Genomic DNA, 26,424 nt, shown 5'->3' with positions numbered 1-26,424 from the left:
CAAGGAGATCCAACCAGTCCATCCTAAAGGAGATCAGTCCTGGGTGTTCACTGGAAGGACTGATGCTGAAGCTGAAACTCCAATACTTTGCCTACCTATGCAAAAAGCTGACTCATTTGAAAAGACCCTGATGCTGCGAAAGATTGAGGGCAGGAGTAGGGGACAGGAGGAGTAGGGGACAACAGAGAATGAGATAGTTGGATGAGTCACTGACTCAATGGACATGGGTTCTGGGTGGACTCCGGGTGTTGGTGATGGACAGGGAGGCCTGGTGTGTTGCTGTTCATGGAGTCGCAAAGGGTCAGACACAAATGAGCCACTGAACTGAATGAAACATCAAAGTCAATATTGCCCGTCTCTAAAGAAGCTTACTCTAGCCCCAGTGATAATGAGATCATATTTCAAAATCTCCATAAACTCTCACTACATTAGATTGTTATTAAAATTCCCTTGAGACTTGCCTTACACTCTCTGCTGACAGATTCCACATTGATGCATTCTGATCTCATTGAGTATTATTATTTTATTAAGCTAATATATGTGCTCAGTTATATATCCATGAGCTGCCAGCCACATATTCAAAAAGGAAACCAATAATACACCTCTAGAGACTAGTTTAGAAGTCCTACCATGTTGATGAACTGTGAGGACATCATGTTAAGTAAAAGTCACAAAAAACAAATATTGAATTATTCCACTTACAGGAGGTACCTAGAATAGTTAACTCACAAAAATAGAAAATAGATGCATGGTTGCCAGAGGACTGGGGTAGGGACATGGCAAAATGGGGAGTTAGTGTTTAATGGATATGGAATTTCAGTTTGGGAAGATGAAAGCTCTGGAGATGGATAGTGGTGATGGTTGCACAACAATGTGGGTGATACCCCTGAACTGTGCATTGAAAAGTGGCTAAAGGAGATCCAACCAGTCCATTCTGAAGGAGATCAGCCCTGGGATTTCTTTGGAAGGAATGATGCTAAAGCTGAAGCTCCAGCAATTTGGCCACCTCATGCGAAGAGTTGACTCATTGGAAAAGACTCTGATGCTGTGAGGGATTGGGGCCAGGAGGAGAAGGGGATGACCGAGGATGAGATGGCTGGATGGCATCACGGACTCAATGGACGTGAGTCTGGGTGAACTCCGGGAGTTGGTGATGGACAGGCAGGCCTGGCATGCTGCGATTCATGGGGTCACAAAGAGTCGGACATGACTGAGCGACTGAACTGAACTGAACTGAAAGTGATAAAGTTCATTTTGTATTTATTATACCACAAGAAGGAAAGGTCGACGGAGAGGGAAGAATTTAAGATTCTACAAACTGGCCACACAAACGGGGTAGGGACCTGACCTTGAGACCCACTAAAAAAGCTTCAGAAACAGATCATGACCAAAGCAAACAGTTTCCCATGAATTCTGTAATTTGAGATTCTCTGATTCAAGATGCCATTGGGTGGGAGTTCCCTGGTTGTCCAGTGGTTAAGACTCCAAGAGGTGTGGATTCAATCTCTGGTTGGAGAACTAAGATCCCACACACCATGCAGTCAAAAAAAAAAAAAAAAATGACACTGGGCATAGACTGTGTTCTGCTAAAGCCTTCAAATCAAGACTCACCACCAGGATACAGGATTCACATTCAAGCTTAAGTTTAATAATCATCTCACCTCCATTTCCTTTCAGGTTAACCCTTTCTATGGGCAACACTACCACTTTTCAACTATTAAATTTGCTCTTCAACCTTTCGAAGTTTCAGAAACAAAGCCTGACATCAAAACTCATCAAAGAGGATCTAGGACACTGGATTTCACTGATTTCTGCAAGGATTCTACTCTGGTGAGAAGTTTCAAAAACTGCCAATGTGTGAGCCATAATTTATCTCTGATGATGAATCAAACAGTTAAAATACTCCATTAAGACAGGCACACCAAAAAGAGCTTATTTAAACTTAGCAAAGCTACTTTTCTTGCTAGGCTTTATGTTCCCAATTGTAATGTCTGTAGCTGTCCTCGTCCCTTTATGCCCTCCTCCACTACCTGATAGTCGGATGTGAAAATGTTGCTATACAGTCATTCCATTATCCGAAACTGACTCAACTGATAAGACTGGCAGAGACTGGAAGAGACTAACCCCTTATGGACAAACCTGCTTCACTTGGAGTTCATTTTACCAAAAGGGGGAAGCTGAGAAATTTCTGTGAAGGAAGTGACAGCCAAAAGGCGGTGGCTAACCGAGAAACCCAGGCAGAGGGTACACAGAGACAGCTATTGTGTACACTCCATGACTAATCTCCCAAATTCTTCTGGAGAATCCACAAACCAATGAAGTTCTTAGGTACCAATAGTCAGCCTTGTCAAGGACAGAATATGCAGACCAAACCCCTATACTAGCTGCCAACTAGCTATCCAAAGGGGAAATGAAAATAATTGTAATAAAGCTTTTATATTGAAAATGAAGTCATTTGACAACAGCCTGTTTCAAGTTAAACTCGCAAGCGCAGTGCAGAGCTAATAAGTCAATAGTAGAGATATATGTAATAAAAAATATTCAGTAAATTCAAAAGGCAGAAAAAGAAGAAAAAGGAATCAAAAAACAGATGGAGCAAATAGAAACTGTATAGCAAGATGGTAGATGCAAACCCAGTCAAATTCATAATTATAGTTAATGTAATTTTTTGAGAATTCAAAATAAAAGGAAGAGATTGTCATACTAGGTAAAAACATAAGACCCAACTATATGCTGTGTATAGGATATTCATTTTAAATATATATTTGTAAAGGTAATGAGATCATTTTATACTTAGCAAATTAGAAAAATTGGAGGATAGTGGCCTTAATGAACTGCTGATGGAAGTGAAAAAGTTGGCTTAAAACTCAACATTCAGAAAACTAAGATCATGGCATCTGGTCCTGTCACTTCATGGCAAATAGACAGGGAAACAGTGGAAACAGTGACAGACTTTATTTTTGGGCCTCCAAAATCACTGCAGATGGTGACTGCAGCCATGAAATTAAAAGACGCTTGCTCCTTGGAAGAAAAGTTATGACCACCCTAGACAGCTTATTAAAAAGCAGAGACATTTCTTTGCCAACAAAGGACCATCTAGTCAAAGCTATGGTTTTTCCAGTAATGGATGTGAAAGTTGGACTATAAAGAAAGCTGAGCATCGAAGAATTGATGCTTTTGAACTGTGGTGTTGGAGAAGACTCTTGAGAGTCCCTTGGACTGCAAGGAGATCCAACCAGTCCATCCTAAAGGAAATCAGTCCTGAATATTTATTGGAAGGACTGATGCTGAAGCTGCAACTCCAACACTTTGGCCACCTGATGCGAAGAACTGACTCATTTGAAAAGCCCCTGATGCTGGGAAAGATTGAAGGTGGGAGGAGAAGGGGACAACAGAGGATGAGATGACTGGATGGCGTCACCGACTCAATGGACATGAGTTTGAGTAAATTCTGGGAGTTGGCGATAGACAGGGAGGTCTGGCGTGATGCAGTCCATGGGGTTGCAAAGAGTCGGACATTACTGAGCGACTGAACTGAACTGAACTGATGGATGTGTATTCTACCAATATAGTGATATTGGCACTTCCTCAAGTCTGCAGTATCTTGTGTTCAGCTATACAACATCTGAGTATTTATCTGAAATAAATCCCCATTCATGTCCATAAGGTTTTGTGCACAAGGATATTCATAGAAGCATTGTTTGTTTTAGTTGGGTGTCAAAAGCAATCTGGATGCCCATGGCAGAGGAGAGAATGAGTAAAATACAGTTAAATACATGGAGTACTAATGCAGCCAGAAGACGCAACAGGTTAATTTTAACAGCCTAATGTAAACATAGCAATATGGATCTTTAAAACACAGTACTGAGAGAGAAAAATAAATAAATAAATAAATAAGAAACAAGATGAGATCTGTAATGCTTCAATTTACATAATTAGAGACATGGATTCTAAACAGTGTTACCCATGTTAGAGCAATACAAACAAAGAATATGCATTTTAAATATTAGAATGGTTACTTATAGAGAGAGAGGAGTAAGCAAATGAAAAGGGATAAATAATTCACACATATATATGTACATATAAAAAAACAAAAGTGCCTCACATACCTTAACAATGTGCCATAAAACGAGGCTTGTGATTAACTCAACCCCTGTACATAAAGTCCAACTAAGGACATATATGAAATAAAATGTCACACAGTTGAACCTGTCAGTATTTTCCTTTAGACATTCTGACTTTGTAACCCTCTCTTAAAATTATATAAATCACCTCAATATTTCTAATCATTTCTAGTGGCTCTGTGTGCTTACATTTAGATCTTTAATTCATCTGAAAATACTTCTGCATCTGCTATGCAGAATAGTCCTAACCATATTTTTAATGTAAATACAACTATCCCAATGCGTCATATTCAAAGAGCCATCCTTTCCCAATTTTAAATGCTCCATTTATTATACACTTAATTCCCACATGTACATGAGTCTATTTCTGAGTCTTTTTAATCCTCTGATCTATTTGTTTATTCTTCTACTCAAACTACTAACTAGTGTCGCTTTATATTTTAGTATACTTAGTATGAGTTAGGGGTTCCCTATTATTCTTTTTCAATAATTTCTTGGTAATTATCACATTTTCCCCTTAAGATAAAAAACAGATCCTCCTAAATGCTCTACTGTGATTCTGTTTGGAATTGCATACAATTTATATGCTTTTCTGAGAAATATTGACAGCTCTGTATCATATCTTCCCACCCAGGAACAAGATATGTCTTTGTATTCCAGCTTTTTTTTTTTTTTAAGTCCTGCAGTAAAATAGTTTTCCTCAGATATGTGTTCCATCTTTCTTGTTTAATTTATACTTGGTAATTTATAATTTGTAGCTACTACAAATTTTTTAAAATGTCCATTCCTAACTGAAATGCTATTATAAAGAAAAGCTGTTGATTTTTGACTATTTACTTTGTATCTAGAGATCATTTCAAAATTATCTTTTTATATGTAACAACACTTTTTAATATCTTAAATTTTCAATTTTTAGAAAGGGATAGATGATTGCTTTCCTTTCAGAGTGAGCAGGAGAAAAAAAAGAAATTTAGATTCAAACTATTTTTATTTTACACACACATACACACACACAGTGAGCAGAATGCCTACAATAGCTTTTAAAAATTGGAAATTTTTAAAGCATCTAGTTTACCAATATACAAGGTAAATGTTGTATCCAAAAGTAAATATAAACAAACACATACAATGAAATGAGGTAATCAGGAAAAAGAAAATATTTACATATAAAATTAAGCAAATTCTGTGGGCCAGGCATAACACAGAAGCTTGAAGTTTGATGTAGAAAAACATTAATAATACTACATTTTAAAAAATAATCTGGAGGAGGATAAGGCAACCCATTGCAGTATTTTTGCCTGAAGAATCCCATGGACAGAGAAGCCTAGTGGGCTACAGTCCATACAGGTGCAAAGAGTTGGACATGACTGAAGTGACTTCGCACAGCACAGCATTTTAAATAATAAATGTGCATAAATTTATACCAACAAACAACAGTGTATCAGCTACAGGTAATCTTCCCTTTGCATGCGATAGTTTCTCAGTCATGTCCAACTCTTTGGGACCCCATGGACTGTAGCCCACCAGGCTCCACTGTCCAGGAATTTTCCAGGCAAGAATACTGAAGTGGGCTGCCACTCCCTTCTCCAGGGGATCTTCCTGACCCAGGGATTAAACCCGGGTCTTCTGCACTGTGGCAGATTCTCTACCATTTGAGCCACCAGAGAAGTCTCTTTGCATGCGGGGGTATAAAATAAAAAGTACATGCAAGGTAAAACTGTGCAAAAAAATCTATTAATCTACAGAAAAAAATTATAATTGTCTGTGATGTCTAAAATTTTTGTCAAAATATTGAAAATTCTCTTATCCTTAATTATAAATATATAATAATTGCAAAAGAACTAATATTTAGTCATTGTGCCATAATTTAAAATTTTAGAAACACTGAGAATTAAAATGTTTTATTTCTTTGTAAAAAACTCAGTCAAAGATAGTTTGAACAGTTTTTGCCTATTTCTCACCTAACAGAGCAAGTATCTTTTATGTATTTTGGAGAATTATAATATTTCTCTTCTAACTTTGGATCAAATACCAACATTTTATTCTTTCTGTTTTCAATGTGCTAATCATAAATATGATTCCATTTATATGCAATGTCCAGAACAGGTAATTCCATAAAGACCGAAAACAGATTAGTGGTTGACTAGCTTTGGGAGATTTAGGGAAATGTGGAGTGGCTGTTAGTGGAATTTTAGGGGGAGATGATTACAACTACTGGCACTTCTACCTGGACCAGTAGGGAGGTCAAATTCTATTAAATTCCCTCAACCAAGTTGTCTACTGAGATTGGGTCAATTCTCTCCAAAAGGGTTTTTCATAATTAACTAGGGCCCTGACATTATCAAGTCTTTGTGATTTTCAAACTTTTTTTTTTTAGCAGTAGAACCCATTTGAGGGGGGAGGGGGAAATTGAGTTTGAGAGACCAATATATAAGAAAAACAAATCTATTTTTAATTGACATAATACACTTTATAAATTCAAATTTGTAGTATTTACTCTCATATATGTGTGTGTGCTTAGTCACTCAGTCACGTCTGACTCTTTGCAATCCCATGACTATCCTGCCAGGCTCCTCTGTCCATGAGGATTCTCCAGGCAAGAAGGCTAGGGTGGTTGCTATGCTCTCCTCCAGGGGATCTTCCCAACCCAGGGATTGAACTCAGGTCTCCTGCATGGCAGGCAGATTCTTTATCATCTGAGCCACCAGGGAAGCCCATTTACTATCATAAAGTCAATTAATTAGAATAATGAGGATGTTTTGATGAACCCCCAAATTTTAAAATTTATCAAATGTTATCAGTTCAGTTCAGTTCAGTCGCTCAGTTGTGTCCGACTCTATGTGACCCCATGAACTGTAGCATGCCAGGCCTCCCTGTCCATCACCAACTCCCGGAGTTCATTCAAACTCATGTCCATCGAGTTGGTGCTGCCATCCAGCCATCTCATCCTCTGTCGTCCCCTTCTCCTCCTGCCCCCAATCCCTCCCAGCATCAGAGTCTTTTCCAATGAGTCAACTCTTTGCACGAGGTGGCCAAAGTATTGGAGTTTCAGCTTTAGCATCAGTCCTTCCAATGAACACCCAGGACTGATCTCCTTTAGAACGGACTGGTTGGATCTCCTTGTGGTCCACGGGACTCTCAAGAGTTTTCTCCAACACCACAGTTCAAAAGCATCAATTCTTTGGCGCTCAGCTTTCTTCACAGTCCAACTCTTATATCCATATACGACCAGTGGAAAAACCATAGCCTTGACTAGATGGACCTTTGTTGGCAAAGTAATGTCTCTGCTTTTTAATATGCTATCTAGGTTACAGCAATCTCTATATCAAATTTTTTTAATTGCACAGTATTAAAAACCCTGACACAATATAGTAATAGTTGTAAAGAGTAACAATTGCTATTTTCACCCCACTATATTATATTGATAATCATTTCCTCAGCTATGGCAAAAATGCCAGCAAAATAACATATACAATTTTGAATGCTCAGATCATTGAGATAAAGTCAATAATCATTTTTTTAATAGCTCTTGAAACATGAAAGTAATACAACATGAAATGTTGATTGCAAAGTTAAATCACTGGCAATTGCTAAACTCAGTTTGTGTCTCTATCAACAATGTATAAAATCAAACATGAAGTCTTCAAAACTTATGGTAAGGACTGAAAATTTATATGACATTATTATTAGACAGTATGTTATATATTTATTTACTACTGCATAAAGACCCAGTGACTATGAACATTCTCAATAAAGCCCAAGACAGATACTAAGAATCTCTATCTTCTATTGTAGAACAAGATAAAAATTATTATAAATTTTTAATATACGAATCATCTATTTATATAAATAAAATTTGGACACAACTTGACATTAAAATGAAGTCATAGAGCTATTATCTGCAATTAGCACTTTTAGAAGGAAATAAGGTACTAAAGATTCTGGATGCCTAAGGATTAGTATCATCTAGTGCTCTGCAATAATTATTGAGTTTGTTGCTATTGCAATATTATTGACCTAGCATATTGGGGAGCAAATTTTCCCTGAGGAGAGGACAAAGATCTTTGAGAATGAATATCCATATAGTAGTGTTTCCATGAGAGAAAATGGATTATTTACAAAGGAGGAGAGAGTGTATTATTTCCTCTCCCCAGTTGAAACCACGCCTTAAATGATAAGGTTTAGACAATAAATCTAACAATAGATAAAACAGTGCTTCACATCCAAAGCTAGTGCTACTTCTCTGAGAACTGTGGCCATAGCTCCATCTCCAATCTAGGACACCATAGACCTGCTTTTTCAGACTGAGAACACCAGGTGGCATATGGTGGCTGAATCAGAGCCTTGGTAACCATGGCAACCAGCTACCATTCCAGCTCCTGCAGCTGCCATTTTTTATCCAAAGCTGTGTTTTGTGCACACTGGGGGTTTTGCTTTGAAATGGTTGTACTATGTGCTTTTCATTCTTCACAGAGTTAGGGTTTCTACTTCTGGGAAGGGAATCCCAATGTCAGAGATATATACTTTGGGTCAGTTGCATATTAATTACATTCTATGTGCATTATTCATGGCATCTGCAGAGAGCAGACTATGCAGTGATATTTGAGAAGGCCACGCCTTCCATAGCAGGCTTTCTCTAGGGAGGCTAGACTTCATTGAAGGGAAATGCTGATGGTGTGAGTGACTCCTCTCTGGATTTGGGTTAAAACAAAATAAAAATGCCCAGTTCAGTGTTTGAAGCCAGTTGTAGGTACAATGATCCTGAGAGCTGCCTGGACAAAAGGGATGTACATAACTGTCACTGATCTGTAGACAGAAGATGTCTGTTTGCCAACCTACTGGAAGGATGTATTTTACATAAATAGTATTTTCCATAAAATATGTTTTGGATGTGTTTTATGTCATGCAATAGTAAACCAAATATTTATAAAATGGAGACTATCCTTTTCCTTTTCTATCAGTCAAAAGTAATGAGATTTTCTAACTTAATCACCAGGCGTTGCCTCTAGTGATTGGCAGTATATCACAAGCCAGGCTGCCAAAAGCCATTCTCTTTGCCATTGGGAACAGAGCTGAAAGGAGTTATGTTATCCAAATGTCTTCTCTAAATTCCTAAAAGGTTCTGTTCTGAACGGGAACTCATTTATAAACACATCTATTGCAGCCTGGTGTTGTTTCTGGCTGTTAGATAGAGCAGCCATATCTTAAATGTGCATTCTTCGGATGAAAGATCCTTCTTAGAAAATTTAAATTCTGGTAAAAACACATTATTTCATGACATGAAAAATGAAGAATTTACACTGTATAAGTAATGTAATAATAATCATCAAGGCTGGAAGAAAGGAACCTCAGCTAAGAAAATGACTGAAAAGAAATACAATAAATATTAACAGCTGTGAGACTTTGGAATTTTTTCTCTTCCACACTTACGTATTTTCTAGTTTTAAATCAAGAAAATTTACTACTATGTCATAAACATAAAAACAATAAAATGTATTTTAGAATGTATTTTAATTTCACTAAAACAATCTTATTTTTCACTTACAAATGTAAAATCTTTTAACATTTTATTTGAAAAAATTATTTGAAATTATGAACTTCCCAAAGAAAATAATTTTAACTCATTTTAATGTTAAATAAATTTTAATTATATTTGTGATAACAGACAATAAACTCTTAAAACTTATAAATTAAAAAATACTCAAAACAATTTTTACCTAGTATTCTCTATGAATTGAAGTATTAATTAAGGGTATCAGAAGAGGACAGTTAATAAATATGATTATATGGCAAATTCAGTTTCCTATAATTTTATGAAATTATTGATAAGAAAGATGATTTGAGAAAATTAGTCATGGGACTTTCATGCATTTGCTGGTTTTATACTGTTGCACTTTTCCTATCTTTTTATCTAAGATTTTGATGAAACTGAACCAAGAGCAGTACTGGGTCAAGAGACAAGAATACACCATTCACGAAGGCCAATAATTTGGTACCGCTTCATAAATATTTCTCCAGTGTTTACTTACAGGAGCCTGTGTCACTGACTGGGGGAAGGATGGAGGAAGGTCCCTGAGCAAAGTGACCTGGTCACTTTCCTCCCTAGCAGAGCCACAGCAGGAAATGCAATTTGTGCTTTGTACTCAGCACAGTGGAATTCTGTGGGGCTTTTAACAATTATATCTAGAAGTGTACTTAACAACATGGAAATATATTCAAATTATGTCATTAAATGAGGAAAAATTATGATATTGAGATCGATGACAGATAGACACACCCTCCAAGTGATTAAGAACCATCATCTCTGTCATCATTTAATTAGTGCAGTTGCAAGTCATTATTTTCTGATTTTATTTTTACACATTACAAACATTTTCTGCCAGACTGTTGCTTTTTAACATTTTTTCTGATATCTTTTGTCCTGCCTCAGTGTTTTGCTTTTACTTGATGAAGTCTCTCAATCATATCTTTTTGTGATTCTCGATAGGAATTCCATAATTAAATATTATCAGTTTCTTCTATAACTTTTAAAAAGTGTTTATGTCTATTTCTTTAATGTACACGGAATGTGTTTTTTATGTACTAAGAGGAAGAGTTAACTTTGCAATAAGGAAAAATATATTATTATTGAAGGGGTTCAAAATATTCCACCCCAAGTTATGCCACTTTGGCATGTAGATTGTTTTGAGCTGGGCAATCAAGAGCCAGCAGACTCAGTAAAAACTTTTAACTGCCTAAAAGAAAGTATAAATCTCCCCACTTGCCAGAAAAAAAATCTACATTAATAAAGGAAACTTCCATTAGAAAGAATGTCTGTACCAGGAAGAGAGATACTATCAGAGATAACATTTTTCAAAAAGGGCAAACTTCATCCACCACACATTTCCTCCTGTCACTATCCTGGGAATTGCCTCCTCCCCACTTAGACACCCCATTCGCCAGTCCCTTTCCTTATCTCAAAATGCTATATAAATATCAATCCTCTGGCCACATTTGAAATCTCATATTTTTATGGGGCTTCTGTGTGTATATATGTGGTTAAGTGTTGTCCTTTTTTTAATCCTCTTAAGCTGTTTTATGTCAATTTCATTTTTATACCAGTCACAGAAGCTAGAAGGGTAAAAGGGAAGCCTTTTTTCCTCCTCAATGCTATTATTATAATTATTTTATTAGACCTTTTCTAGATTTTTGTTCTTTCTCTTGTAGTTCTGCCAAATTCCCTGAATCAAATATATATACTAGGTTCTTTTTGGTACTATGAAGGAGGAATCTTACAAAGAAGAAATGACTTTCAAAAGAAATACAAATATTAAGATACTCATCCGATCACTTGCGTGCATTTGTGACTAAAGACCATGAAGGATACAAGGAAAGGGGCTACAGTGCTGTTTCATGTGCATCTCAGTCAATTTGGTCATGCCCAGTTATTATTGGCCTTATGATAGATCTCCATCCTTTTCAATAATTAGAGGCAGGTGACACCTACAGGGACCTCACTTCCAGATGGTATGTGGTAATGAAAACAAGTCTCATTCTGCCGCATATATAAATATTTAGCAACCAGGTCCCAGACAATCACATGAGCAGCTTAGTAAGTTGATGAAGCCGCAGTACTCCAGTCTGTTAAGTGCCCAACAGCACTCCACAGGCACCAGAGGTCAAGAGAACAAGGTTCCAGCTTTTGGGCAGGACTGAGCTCACAAATCAAAGCCAGGTGCAAGAATCCTTCCGTTACAGTCCAAGACACAGTTTAGCATCCCAAACATGGAGAGATAATCCAAGGTGTGTAAACTGTTAGGCTGCCTAGATTTCTTTCATGCTGTTTATGCAAGGCCAGGAATTCATCTAAACATGTTTAGTCAGTCCACATAATTGAAACTTGTCTGAGACTCATTTCACCAATGAGAAATTATCTCACCAATGAGAAATTATTTCTAACTCATTATGCTAATTAACAAAACCCCCAGAACGGATATAAGATAAAGATGGCTGGAACCTGTAACCAAACTCCTCTGCAATACGGCTTCTGAACTGAGAAATTCAAACACTAACCTACCACACCCAGAGTGTGTTTTCACAATTAGAGTTCTTCAAATATCGAGTAACCATTCCTAATAAGAGAAGAAAATTGAATATACTGTACCACATTTTGTATGCCGAAACATTTTTAATTTCAACGTGAAGAGCTTCTAATCACGGACACGTATTTCTTATTATTTCTGGTGATACTCATATCTCCTATTCTGACAAGGAAAACTTACCTATGCTCCCCAGTCGCTTTCCAAAAAAACGATCCTCCTGCTTCCTGTCCTTCAAGCGAACAGAATAAGGCCTCCTTCCGTTCAGAAGCAAAGCTTTCTTTTTTCTTGTTTTAGCCACACCCTGCAGGATCTTAATTCCCCAACCTGGGATGGAACCCACAAACGCTGCAGTGAAAGTGCAGAGTCTTAACCACAGGAGACCGGGAGAGTCTTCAAGTTTTATTCTTGGATAAAAGAATTGAGAAGCGAAAGCTCAGGCTCAAGAACACACTCTCTAGACAGGCTCCGGGTGGGGCTGCTTTATAGGAAGGTACCTCGTCAGTGGAGAGGGGATGAAGCTCTCCTGAGGCTGGTGCATCAGACTGCCGCGTCGAAGACTGCACACAGCCTGCTGTCACTGACGCCGCCATTTTGAATGGAGTACTGTGCTCAGAGCTTCTCTCCAGGGCCTGTGAGCTGAGATACCTGCCCCGCTATTTCACACAAGGAGCTCTCAAGTACCGCGTGCCAGGCCTCTGACCCTGGCACCCTAGGAGCAAGTGAAAACAGAGGAAACGCAAGCGCGGGGGCGGGGGGAGGGTGGGGTGAAGGTTAGGCTCATTACCCAGATTCTATTTTTATTCTCCAGGAATTGTTAAAGGGCTTTGCTGGTGACAAATCCCTCTTTTACTGCCCTGCTCCTCATTCTGAGGGGCGCTGAGTCATCTGCAGCGGCTTTCTGCTGCGTTTGGGCTTCGGTTGTCATAACCGTGGTTAGAGGAGCACAAGTTGTGTGGTGGTCACCGGGCCCCAGGCCTAACTCTCTGTAACACCCACACCCACAGTTTGGAGTTTTATAGATTCTGACCTTTTAGAGACGGGACACCAGACAGCTTAGGATGCAGGCCCAAATATTAGCAAGAGAATAATGGTTAAGGGAAGGGGGGCCAAAAAGTACAAACCAAATGAGGCTCCGAAGTCCTGTTATCCCCACAGGTGTCTGTGTTTGTTCAGCCAGAGTTGGCAACCAGGTTTCTGCTAGCCAAGTGGTTTCTCCCAGCAGTCTGCCTGCTCTTTCTTCAGGCCACTTGCATCAATGCAAAAACAGCCCAGCATACTGGCTGGTGGACAGACTCCTCTCTTGTCAGCAGCTAACAGTTAATCTAGGGCAATCTGATTACCCAGGACTGTACCAGTCAGGAGCAAACTGACTTAACCTGAAGTCAAGGCTGGTCTCATCAGCCACCAACACCATGTTGGCTGTTACCTCTTTATGGTGACAGAGTTTTATAAGATCCCCCTGGCCAAGGTCACTAGAACCCTCAAGAGAGCAATGATTCCTGCAGTTAGTAGTCTGCTTTGGGAGGCACAGTTTTGTTGTTTTTCAGAAAAGAAGCTTCATATCTGAGAGAGATTCACACGAGTAGTCAAGGGTGTCCATGGCCCCAGGTTATCTCTCTGAGGTCCAGCCTTGGGGGCCCCTCTTTACTCAAGTGTGAAGTGCCCATGGAGTGTTCCCTGCGAGTTCAGAATGAGTGGGTTAGGATTACCAAGTGGGGTGGATTCCACTCTAGAGTGAGGCAGTCTTGGAGAAGGAAATGGCAACCCACTCCAGGATTCTTGCCTGATAAATCCCATGAGGAGGAGCCTGACAGGCTATGGTCCATGGCGGTCACACAGGGTCAAACAGGACTTAGCCACTGAACAACAATTGGTTTATTACTTGTATCAAATGTATCACATTAATGCACCAGAGAAAACTGGGTGCAGGATATGTGGGAATTCTCTGCCTTGTTTTTCTGTAAATCTACACTATTCTAAAACTAAAAGCTTATTTTTAAAACCACAAGAAAATGTTTATAAAGCACATATCTCATAAAGGACTTGTATCTAGAAATATATAAAGAACTCTTAAAAGCAGCCTAATAAAAAGTGGGCAAAAGATTTGAAGAGATATTTTCTAGAGAAGATATATGGATGGCAAATAAGCCCATGAAAAGATGGGCTTATTAACAATTATTATCAACAATATTAGTCATTCAGTTCAGTTCAGTTCAGTTGCTCAGTCGTGTCCAACTCTTTGCCACCCCATGAATCGCAGCACGCCAGGCCTCCGTGTCCATCACCAACTCACGGAGTTCACTCAGACTCACTCCCATCGAGTCAGTGATGCCATCCAGCCATCTCATCCTCTCTCGTCCCCTTCTCCTCTTGCCCCCAATCCCTCTCAGCATCAGAGTCTTTTCCGATGAGTCAGCTCTTCGCATGAGGTGGCCAAAGTACTGGAGTTTCAGCTTTAGCATCATTCCTTCCAAAGAAATCCCAGGGCTGATCTCCTTCAGAATGGACTGATTGGATCTCCTTGCAGTCCAAGGGACTCTCAGGAGTCTTCTCCAACACCACAGTTCAAAAGCATCAATTCTTCAGCGCTCAGCCTTCTTCACAGTCCAACTCTCACATCCATACATGACTACTGGAAAAACCATAGCCTTGACTAGACGGGCCTTAGTCGGCAAAGTAATGTCTCTGCTTTTGAATATTCTATCTACGTTGGTCATAACTTTTCTTCCAAGGAGTAATAAGTCATTAAGGAAATGCATATTAAAGTGCATTTCCAGTGAGATACCACAACATACATAGGTTAATTAATGGCTAAAATTTAAAAAAAGAAACTGAATATTGTAAAGTAATTATCCTCTGATTAAAATAAACTAACAATAAAAAAAACTGATCATACTAAGTCTTGTCATGGATATGGAAGAACTGGGACTCTCATACACTGTTGAGGGAGTGTAAAATGGTACAACCACTTTGGAAAACAGTTTGACAGTTTCTTAAAAGTTAGATAAGGGCTTCCCAGGTGATGCCAATGGTAAAAGTTAGACATATACCTACCATATGATCTAGTCATTTCACTCTTAAGTGTCAATTTAAGAGAAAAGCAAATGTAAAAAGATAGACACACTTGAAAGTTCATAGCAGCTTTACTTGTAGCAGTCAAAATCTGGAGACAACACAAATGTTTCATTTATCAACAACCGAGCGTTCAATGTTCTGTAATGACCTATATGGGAATAGAATCTAAAAGAGAGTGGATATGTGTATATGTATAACTGACTCACTTTGATGTACAGCAGAAACTAACACAATGTTGTAAATCAACTATACTCCAATAAAAATTGATTTAAAAAACCAATTGAATGGTTGAATGGATAAACATACTGTAGTACAATGAAATGTGATTCAGCAATAAAAAGGAATAAGTGAACACTGGAAACAACATGGATGAACCTCAAAATAATTATTCTGAGTGAAAGAAGCCAGACCAAATCACAAACAAAAAACATGGTACATGATAGATGATTCCTAGAAAACAGGATGATTTCCAGAAAATAGAAATTAATCTATGGTAACAGAAAGCAGAGCAGTACCTGCACTGGGAGTAAGGGGAAAGAGGGATTAAAAACAGCATGAGGAAAATTTTAGGGGTGTTGTGTATTCTCTATCCTGATTATGGTGAGAGCTTCACAGTCGTATATATATGTTAAAACTATTAAGTGGCACCCTTTAAAATATGTGCAGTTTATTATATGTCAACTATACCTCAATAAAGGAAACATTTAAAGAAAAAAAAATGAGGCAGTCTTGTGGTTGCTCATTTTCCAGATTTTTAGATACACTCAGTCTCCTCCCCTTTAGTAGTCAAGGGCTAAGTCAGTGATTGCGGACACACCTGATAACCATATTTTGTGAGGGCTTTCATGGATTCTTCTACCTGGAGGACTTACTGAAGTGGTTCCATCTCAAGGGAGCTAAGGTGTCCCTTCTCTCAGGCTTTGGGAATGGGCCTACCATATGCAAGTTCAAACACACTTAAATTTAACTTATATCTGGGTACTAATGGCATGCATATCAGAGCGAAAGGGAATAATTTAATCCAATTTTCTCAAGTCTTCTGGCATAGCTTGACTAAAGTTCATTTTAAGGTTTGATTAAATCTCTCTACTTTCCTCAATGATTGGAGTCTCCAGGCTGAGTGTTCAGTTCAGTTCAGTTCAGTTCAGTCACTCAGTCGTGTCCGACTCTTTGCCACCCCATGAATCGCAGCACGCCAGGCCTCCTTGTCCATCAGCAACTCACAGAGTTCACTCAGACTCACGCCTATCGAGTCCGTGATGCCATCCAGCCATCTCATCCTCTCTTGTCCCCTTCTCCTCTTGCCCCCAATCCTTCCCAGCATCAGAGTCTTTTCCAATGAGTCAACTCTTCATATGAGGTGGCCAAAGTACTGGAGTTTCAGCTTTAGCATCATTCCTTCCAAAGAAATCCCAGGGCTGATCTCTTTCAGAATGGACTGGTTGAATCTCCTTGCAGTCCAAGGGACTCTCAAGAGTCTTCTCCAACACCACAGTTCAAAAGCATCAATTCTTTGGCACTCAGCCTTCTTCACAGTTCAACTCTCACATCCATACATGACCACAGGAAAAACCATAGCCTTGACTAGACGGACCTTATTCGGCAAAGTAGTATCTTTGCTTTTGAATATATTATCTGGGTTGGTCATAACTTTTCTTCCAAGGAGTAAGCATCTTTTAATTTCATGCCTGCAGAGGCTGAGTGTAAGGTCCATTTAATACCCAAGGCACTTGTCCCTTTTGCCTCGTGAGACACACATGCTGGACCATTATCACTTAGTCGGGATCTTGGCTTTTTTCTCTTTTAGTAATGCATTAGCCAGTACTGCTGCCATTTCAGTTCCAGTGGGGAACTCCTCTACTTACCTTGGAAATACGTCCACTAGCACTAAGAGATACCTGAAATTGCCTGGTACTCTCAGAAGGACAGTGAAAACAATCTGACTATCTTCCCCAGGATATGTCCTTATGATCTAAATGAGCCGTATCGTGGGGGCCTTATCTGGGGATCCAGTGTTGGGCTTATTCCTCGAGCAGGTGGGGCATGTCTCAACTATCCAACTGATCATACTTTTCATGCCAAGAGTTTCCATGACTTCTACTAACCAATTATATAAGGCTTCCCTCCTGTAGTGAGTTTCTTGATGAGCCTCTCTGATGGCTTGATAAGCTTCAGTTTGGGGAAGGAAGTATCGTTTATGCCCATTAACTAGCCACCCATGGCCTCCTAGGTCTATACTGAAGCCCCATTTCTGGGCTTTGTCTAATTCTTCATTTGTATAGACTGGGGAGTAATTGGATAGATCTGTCCTCTTAGGTATGAGGGGTAGTTGCCAGGTTATTGGTTCTAAGACTGCCCTTTTGGCAGCTCCATCTGCTTCATTGTTTCCCTATTTTACCTCTGTTTGGCCTTTTTGATGACCCCTTACAGTGAATCACTGTCACTTGTTTCAGAAATTGCACTGCTTCTAGGAGTCTCAATATGTTTAAGCCATGTTTCCCTTGCTCCTTCTCTACATTAAGCACAAACTCTTTACTTTCAAATAGTCCTGTGTGCATGTGCAATGGCATACACACACTAGCAGTCTGTGTAAATATCTAAGATTTTCCCTGTCCTGAGCTCTAAGACTCAGGTGAGGGCCATCAGCTTGGCCTTTTGGGCTGAAGTCCCTGGAGGTAGGCTTTGTGCCTCAGTGACTTTGTCTGAGATGTCACTGCTTATTCCACTATCTTTTTTTCTTCTCTCATAAAATTGTTCCCAACTGTGAACCAGATACCTCATTGGTGTCTCAGAGAAACTCACTTCCTAAGTCAGAGCAACTTGAATAGATGGTGTATTGTATAATCATGCTCAGGAAGCCCTGTTCCTGTTGGTAGCAGGGTGGCATGATTTTGAGTGACAGGTTTTTATGGTAATGACAGTGTCCCCCTTCAAAGACACTGAGGACATTCTCTCTTCCAGTGTCCCTCTTGTTTACATATGGTGCACAGACTGGGACCCAGTTTCTTTGGCTTGCTCTCCCTCGGGAAGGGCCAGTGGTCACTCACCAGAGTCAGAGGTCTCTATGGGCAGTTAGTTCAGATTCGCATGCTGACTAATTCACATTGGAGGGCAACAGCCAGTGTTTGAGCTTGCCTCCAACTGTTTTTGTCCTCTGACTCTTCCCTCCTATATAGCTTTGTTTTTAAACACCCAGTCGGCAATCTCCTACTTTTGTCTTATTTTTGTGGCTCAGATGGTAAAGAATCTGCCTGCAATTCAAGAGACCTGGGTTTGATCCTTAGGTCAGAAAGATCCCCTGGAGAAAGAAATGGCTGCTCACTCCAGTATTTTTTTTCCTTGAGAATTCCATGGACAGAGGAACCTGGCGGGCTACAATCCATGGGACTGCAAAGAGTCGGATGTGACTGAGTGACTAATACTTGCACTTTTCAGGCAACCTCCACCAGACAAGAGGTAGGGCTATCTGGTTCTATTTCCAGATTCTGAATTTTATACCTAATATCAGTGGCACTTTGGGAAATGAAATACAACATCAGGATTGCATTCCCTTCTGATGACTCAGGGTCAATGGTAATATAAATTCGGAGACAATCTTTGAGACACTCTAGGAATGCCAAAGCGTTTTCCATTGGCTCCTGTTTGATTTCCTTTATTTTTTTCCAATTGACCAGTTCCTTTCCTGCCACCTGAATTCCCTTTAAGTTATACTTTTACATTGACAGGACTGTCTCAGGGATATAACCGTTATCCTATCTAATTCCTGCAGTGTCTGGTGAGTTCAGAGCCTGGTGGGTGGGTCCAGGTGGAAGGGCTACAATCAGTCCCATCTGAGTCACCAAAAATTTGTTATCAACCCTCCTGGCTCTTCCGAAAGGCTTCTCCTGCCTAATGTCACTCACACCAATATAGTGAGGCTGAGTTTAGTTAAGAAGCAAAGGAAAGCTTTATTCTTTCATCAAAGAATGGAGAGGTGTGAGCTTGCACTCTACAGTCCATGTTCTCCCTCAAAGACCATTGGTAGGGCTGCCTTATAGGGTTCTTGTCAGCAGGAGGGGATTGGAGCTCTTGAGGGTCAGCACAGCTGTGCTGCTCACAGCATTCCAGATCAAAGTGCTGGGTGCAGCATTTCTGCATACAGCCTGCTAAGCTGAGATGTCAAGCATAGCCATTTCACACAGGAACTCTGGTCTGAAGTGCCAGATGCAAAGCCTCTGCATGTGGTACCCTATGAACAAGTGAAAATACACTAAGCACAAAGGGGAAAAGGTTAAGCTTTTTATTTTACTACCCAGATTCTATTTTTATTAACATTCCTGGGACTTATCAATAGGCTTTACCAGTGACAGCAATACCATTATTTGTGATTATGAAAATAAGACTCATCACCTGCCTTTTAGAATGACATTTGGTTCAGGCTTGGAAGTCTCTATAGAAGCCCAAGTCCTCTTTTGTCTTAACCTTAGCTGTTATGAATATTACTCTCCTCTCAATATAACCCGTGATTCTCAAGAGGAGATGGGATATTGGGGAAGGATCCCATTCCAAGTCTGGCTTATCAGAATCTCCTAAGGGTAAGACCTCTCCATTCTGTTAATCCCCCCAAGAGGGAAAGTTACTGTTCATCTTCCCAAGCTCAACTCTTAGATCACATTCCCATAGGACTCTTCTCTGGAGTCTGTATTTCACCATCCCCTTGACCTTAATCAGTAACAAAGGCCTTTATAATATTACCGTGGCATTGCTCCCTCCCCACCCCTCCCCCATCCCAAGTTTATAAACTCCTTAGCTCCCTTGCCTCTGGGCAGGTCTGTTTATTGCCTCTCACAAAAGAAGAATAAAGAAAGAATTGAAAAAAAGAATGTCTAGCCCTAAGCTTTCTTTTGCATCTGTGTGCTTGCTGGCCTCTGAATCCCCGAAGCAGTGAAAGGTAAATAAACCTCTGGTCTATTCTTTCTTTGTTCTCTGAACTGGGACTTCACTCCCAAGGAGATTTTCTACTCAGATGAGATTTGGAGAGGTCTTTTTTCTTTGCTTAGATGATTTGAACTGATAATTTGCATCTACAAAGGGAACTGAAAAATGCTGAATGGCTCTTAGAAAACACTGTGGAGGCACTCCTTAGGATAATCTTGCTTCCACTTTGAAAGAGATGAGACCTCAAAGTGAAAGGAAACCCAAAAACAAAATTTTCAGTTGTCCCTGGATAACTCTCTCTATGGTCAAACAGGTTTAAATTCACTAGTCTTAAAACCAGTACCCACTCTCCCCACCAAGGAAAACACTTAGATAATTTCAACAAAGATAAACAAATAAAAACATACGACAAAAAACAAACTAACCTAGTATTGCAAACAAAAATAACCCAATGTTACAAACAATAGAAGATTAAGACAGGAAAGATGCATGTGAAAATCTCACACAATCCCATCTCCAGTTGAGTTATTTCACAAAGCACAAGATTTTTAAATAAAATATACTCAGCTTATTCTCAAGGAGACAAAAGAAAGCGTTGCTTTCCTTTATTACACCAGAATGGACTTTCATAAAAGAGACAACAAAAGATAGCAGCTGAACTAGGATAGATAAAGAGATGATAGAGATGAAAGAAAAGCAGGCATTACTAAAAAAAAAAATCAGAACAAATAGAACAGAAGCAAAATGCAACTGATAATGCATTGTGAGAAATCACCATGTTATAGAGGAGGGAGGCTGTGAACAGAGAGCAATGCTCCTACATACCTTGGGAATAGTTTTAAATTCCAAACACAAAGGCAGCAGGGACTCAGCCTGCAGCTTTCTGCTGAAGAATTTATGAGGTTCCTTGGCCCCTTCATCTAGCACCTAATCTCAGAGCCATTTTTACCTGAAAATTCTCCTCTTTCTCTTACACAAAACCATCAAACATATTATAAAAGCAAAGCTTTGGGCTCTAGGAAACACTAGACAATGAACGACAGAATTCTGTGGAAATCAGAAAATATCACATTTTATTTTATCAGACTGACAATAATGACAGAAATGTAAGTTACAGTTATATCTAAAAAGAAGCTTGATGAAGTTAAAAATGCTGGACTGGCCATTATCTTTCTCAGTGCAAATGATAAACAGTTGTCTAAAGAATATTTACATTCTGGTGATAACCATTTTAAAAAGAAAAAAAAAAAAAAAAAACAACTCATGACAAGGATTCTCTCCTTGACTAAACTTCAGTGAGGTTTCACTGAGCCTTCATCTCAAGTACACCTGCTGACCTTGGCCTTCTATGTGCATCTTTAAATTGTCCAATTTTAACAAGAACCCTGTGAAGTCAGTTTAGCCAGAATCCCTACCCTTAATATCTAGTCTGATCAGATTCCTCATTCCCCACCATCCCCCAGGTAACATTGCCCTAGCCTGTCTTCATCAAGAATGCTGTTAGGTCAGTTTAGTGAAAAAAAATTTCCAATTAAATATGTGAATTGAATATATATTTGCTTCTGCTCATCCAGAAACTTCACTGAATAATAGTAAAGCCCTATGAGTCATAAACTTGAAAGGGCAACAAGAATAGGAGAGTGGGGGTGGGGGGAAAGGATGTCAACCAAAATTTGGGAGCTGGAATGAAAATGAAAGTTGAGTAACTGGTTTACCAAGCCAGAGAGGACCTGAAGGGCGAGGGAGGGCACAAGGGTACGTGGAAGCTGAATTTAAGCAAACTGATTTACAGTGGTTTTGTTTTATTTGCTTTTTTAATTTAAGAGTTTATTTAAGCAAAAATGGTTTCATATCAGGCAGTGCCAAACCGGAAGTGGTTAGGAGTGCTCCTGATTCATAAGGTTGAAACCCAGACAATCTAAGGGATTTGAGGCACCAGGACCCCCCCATATGTGGGATGCAGGGAGTCTAAAAATAGATGAAAAGTTGAATAAAAGTAGGAATGAATGAGTGAAGTGGCAGTGATCCTATTTGTGGAGTTTGCCTCAGATGTTAGCTGCAACACAGCCATGGCTCAGAGACACCTGGCAGAGAACCACCATCTGGCAAAGCCACTTGCTTGAAAGTGAAAAACCCCAAACTCCTACTTGTAGATGACAGCACCTTGGAAAGCTACCCTTAGATGTTGTTTGAGCCCAAGCCCTGCCAATGGTGACCTCAAAAAGAAATTGATAGAAAGACTTTATGCAGAAAAATGCAAGCCTGTTTTGCTTCCACTCCAATATGTCAAAGAGCTTGGAAGTCATCATTTCCATCCTCAAAACAAGGAAAAAAGCTATACATACTGAAAATCAATCTTTCTTCTTAAAACCATCAGAAAGTTGAGGTTTCAGGACAAATTCGCACTCCAAAATCTGGAGATACAGGTGGGTCACAGCTTACATGGAGCAGAAGCCACCAGAGATGAGGCCTGTAGGAATACTTCAGATGTCATGGACTAATTACTAGAGATTGAACAAGGACTGGCTTGAGAGTTAAAAACTTGCAGGGACCCAGTCTCAGGGTGCCCCCTGATACTTTCATGAGTTTATCTCCAAGAGTCCCCCCAGATCCTCATAATGAAAATCACAGAAAAATCTCATGCTTAGGGTAGGGGGAGGAGAAAACTAACCACCATAAATAAATCCAGACAAAAAGTTTTATTCTCCATAAAAAAAAAGAATTCACTCTCAGAGAAACCAGTGCTTTGTCAGAGTTTAATGTGTTCTAGACAAAAGGCAATTAGACAGCCTTCTTGTCCTTCTCCAGCCTTCCTGTCTCACTTAAAAAGAGAGGGGGAAAGCTATAAAAATTCTTCTGAAGGTTGCAATCCAGGGACACAGGCACACTAAGAAAATAAAAATAAGATTCAATCATAAAATTACAGGATACTTCCTTTAGGCAACACCTTATCACCATATAAACAGGATTCTGGTATAAAAGTAGGGATTGCAATTGACAGAACTGTAAAAAACAGACTCCTACTAAGAAGGAGTTGCTAGGGAAGCCCAAAGGAACAGGAAAGACAAAAACACTAGAGGAAATTGAATTCTCTGACACCTATAGTTATAGCAAATATTAAACACAACCTAACACCTACTCAGATAAACATAAAACCTCACACTACAGACCAATTCTCTCAGTTCCTATTACCCAATACATTGGGTAATTTGTTCAACTTTCAACAAAAAATTCAAAGTCATGCTATAAAGCAAGAAAATATGCAGTCTGAAGAGACAAAGCAAGCATCAAAACCAGTCTCAGATAGAGGAGAAATATTGGAATTACCAGGCAGAAATAATAATTATGATTGTTCTCCTAAGAGCTATAATGGAAAAGGTGGACAGCATGCAAGAACAGATGTATAATGTCAGAAGAAAAATGGAAGCTCAGAGAAGGAAATGGCAACCCACTCCAGCATTCTTGCCTGGGAAATCCCATGGACAGAGGTGCCTAGTGGGCTACAGTCCATGGGGTTGCAAATAGTCAGACATGACTTGCGACTAAACAACAACAATGAAGATTTGTATTTGTCCATTTATACTTATATAAGTTTCTAAGGCCTGTGTATATTTATATTCACAATCCCCCCCTTTTTTTAAATTTTACAATTTAAAAAGTGTAATCCATGCAGTTACTAAACCTGAGATGACCTGAATTCATCTGCTGGTGAAATAAAGACTGTTTATCTCCACCCCCAAAAAAGAAAAATGGAAGCTCTAAGAAAGAATCATGTTTAAAATTAAAAATGAAAACATTGTAACAGAAATGAAGAAATGAAGATTATCTTTGATGGGTTTATTGGTCAATTGGATACAGAAAAGGAAAGAATTGATGAGTTTGAAGATATTAAGAGAAATTTCTAAAATTGAAATGCAAAGAGGAAAAAAAAACACAAAATTCAGCAAATGGGGAACAGTTGCAAAAGGTGTAGAATACACAAAATGGAATTACCAGAGGAAGAAGAGAAAGGATAAGAAGAAATATTTGAAGTAATAATGGCTGAGAATTTTTCAAAATTAATGACAGACACTAAGCCACAAATCCAGAAAGCTCAAAGAACACCAAATATGATAAATAGCAAAATCTACACTGAGGGACAACATTCAAACAGCAGAAAGCAAAACGAATTCTTGAAAGAAACCAGAGAGATAAAAACCCTTGCCTGTACAAGAATGGGGGCTTCCCAGGTGACATTAGTGGTAAAGACTCCGCCTGCCAATGTAGGAGGAGATTCCCTGGTAGCTCAGAGGGCTTCACTGGCGACTCAGATGGTAAAGAATCTGCTGCAAAGCGGGAGAGGGAGGTTCAGTCCCTGGGTTGAGAAGATCTCCTGGAGAAGGAAATGGCAACCCACTCCAGTTCAGTTGTAGGAGACTTAAGAGACATGGGTTAGATTTCTGGCTTGGGAAGATCCCCTGGAGGAGGGCATAGCAACCCACTCCAATATTCTTGCATGAAAAATCCCATGGACAGAGGAGCCTGGCAAGCTACACAGTCCATAAGGTTGCAAAGAGTCGGACTCAACTGAAGCGACTCAGCACACATACAAAAACAAGGGTAAGACTTGCATCAACTTCTTTCATAAACCACACAAACAAGGAGAGAGTCAATGAAATACTTAAAATATTGAAAAAACATAACCAAGACCCTACAATTCTGTATCCAACAAAAATTTCCTTCACAAGTAGAGAGATAAAGACTTTCTCAGAAAAACGAAAACAAGAGTTTCTTGCCTATAGACCTATCTTTTAAGAAATGTTAAAAGAAGTTCTGTAGCAAAAAGGATTATTTAGGTCAAGAACTCAGATAAAGAAAGGAATAGAAGTTAAAAGGGGGGAAAAAAAACAAGGGAAAATAATTAAAAATTTTTTTCTTATTCCTATTGATCTAACAGATTACTGTTCATCCAAAATAATAACTACAATGTATTAAGTGATTATAGTGTATGAATAAGTGTAATGAATTACAGCATTGTTAAAAGGAATGGGAGGGAGAAACTGAATACTCTCTTATAATATATCTGCACTAGATGTGAAGTGGTATGCATATCATTTTGAAAGTGAACTTAGGTTAGTTGTAAAGGCATAGTTTAAACTCTAGGGCAAACACTGAAGAAAAATGTAAAGGGAAGTATAAGTGATATGCCAAAAGGAGGGAAAATGGTATCATATGCTCAAACCCAGAGGAATCAGAAAAGAGGGAAAGATCAAAAACAGAAAGTACATAAATAGAAAACAGTTCAAAATATGCCACATATTAATCTAACTGTATCAATAATCACTTTAAATATGAATGGTCTAAATATACCAATTAGAAGATACAGAATGACAGAATAGTTAAAAAAAAAAATAAGACTCAACCATGTTATGTACAAGAAATCTACTTTAACTATACAGATAAAAATAGATGAAAAGTAAAGGAAGGAAAAGATACACCATAACACTAATCAAAATAAAGCTGCAGTAACTGTCTCAGTTTTAGAGAAAGCAGATTTCAGAATAACAAAAATTATCAGGGACAAAGAAAGGCATAAATCTTATGACAAAGGGGTCAGTTCTCTAAGAAGGCATAAGAATTATTTATGTGCATGCATCTAATATCAGGGCATTAAAATACATAAGACAGAGCCTGATAGAGCTATAAGGAAAAATAGACAAATCCACTATTTTAGTTGTAGACTGCAACTCTCCTTTACCAGTAATTGACAGAAAATCAGTAAGGACATAGTTGAAGTGAACAGCATCATCAATCAACTGGTTCTAATTGACATTTATGGACTACTTCATCCACAACAACAGAATAAACATTTTTGGTAAGCTCATATGGGACATTCACCAGTGATTACTGTATTCTAAACTGCCAATCACACCTCAACCAACTTAAAAGAATAGAAATCATATGAAGTGCACTCTCAGACCACAGTGAAATTAAACTAGAAATTAAAGTAGCTGGAAAATCCAAAATACTTGGATATTAAACAACATGCTTCTAAAAAAACAAATGAATCAAAGAAGTCTTAGAGAAATTAAAATATTGTGAAGTAAATGAAAATGAAAAAAGTATTTAGGTCTCCATATACCCTTCTTCCAAATTCCAGAGAAAGGCAATGCCAAAGAACGTTCAAACTACTACACAATTGCCCTCATCCCACATGATAGCAAAGTAGTACTCAAAATTTTCCAAGC

The sequence above is a fragment of the Capra hircus genome, chromosome 4, assembly GCF_001704415.2.
Source record: "Capra hircus breed San Clemente chromosome 4, ASM170441v1, whole genome shotgun sequence".
Lineage (NCBI taxonomy): Eukaryota > Metazoa > Chordata > Mammalia > Artiodactyla > Bovidae > Capra > Capra hircus.
The sequence above is the reverse complement of the archived record's forward strand: the minus strand, read 5'-3'. Positions refer to the sequence as shown.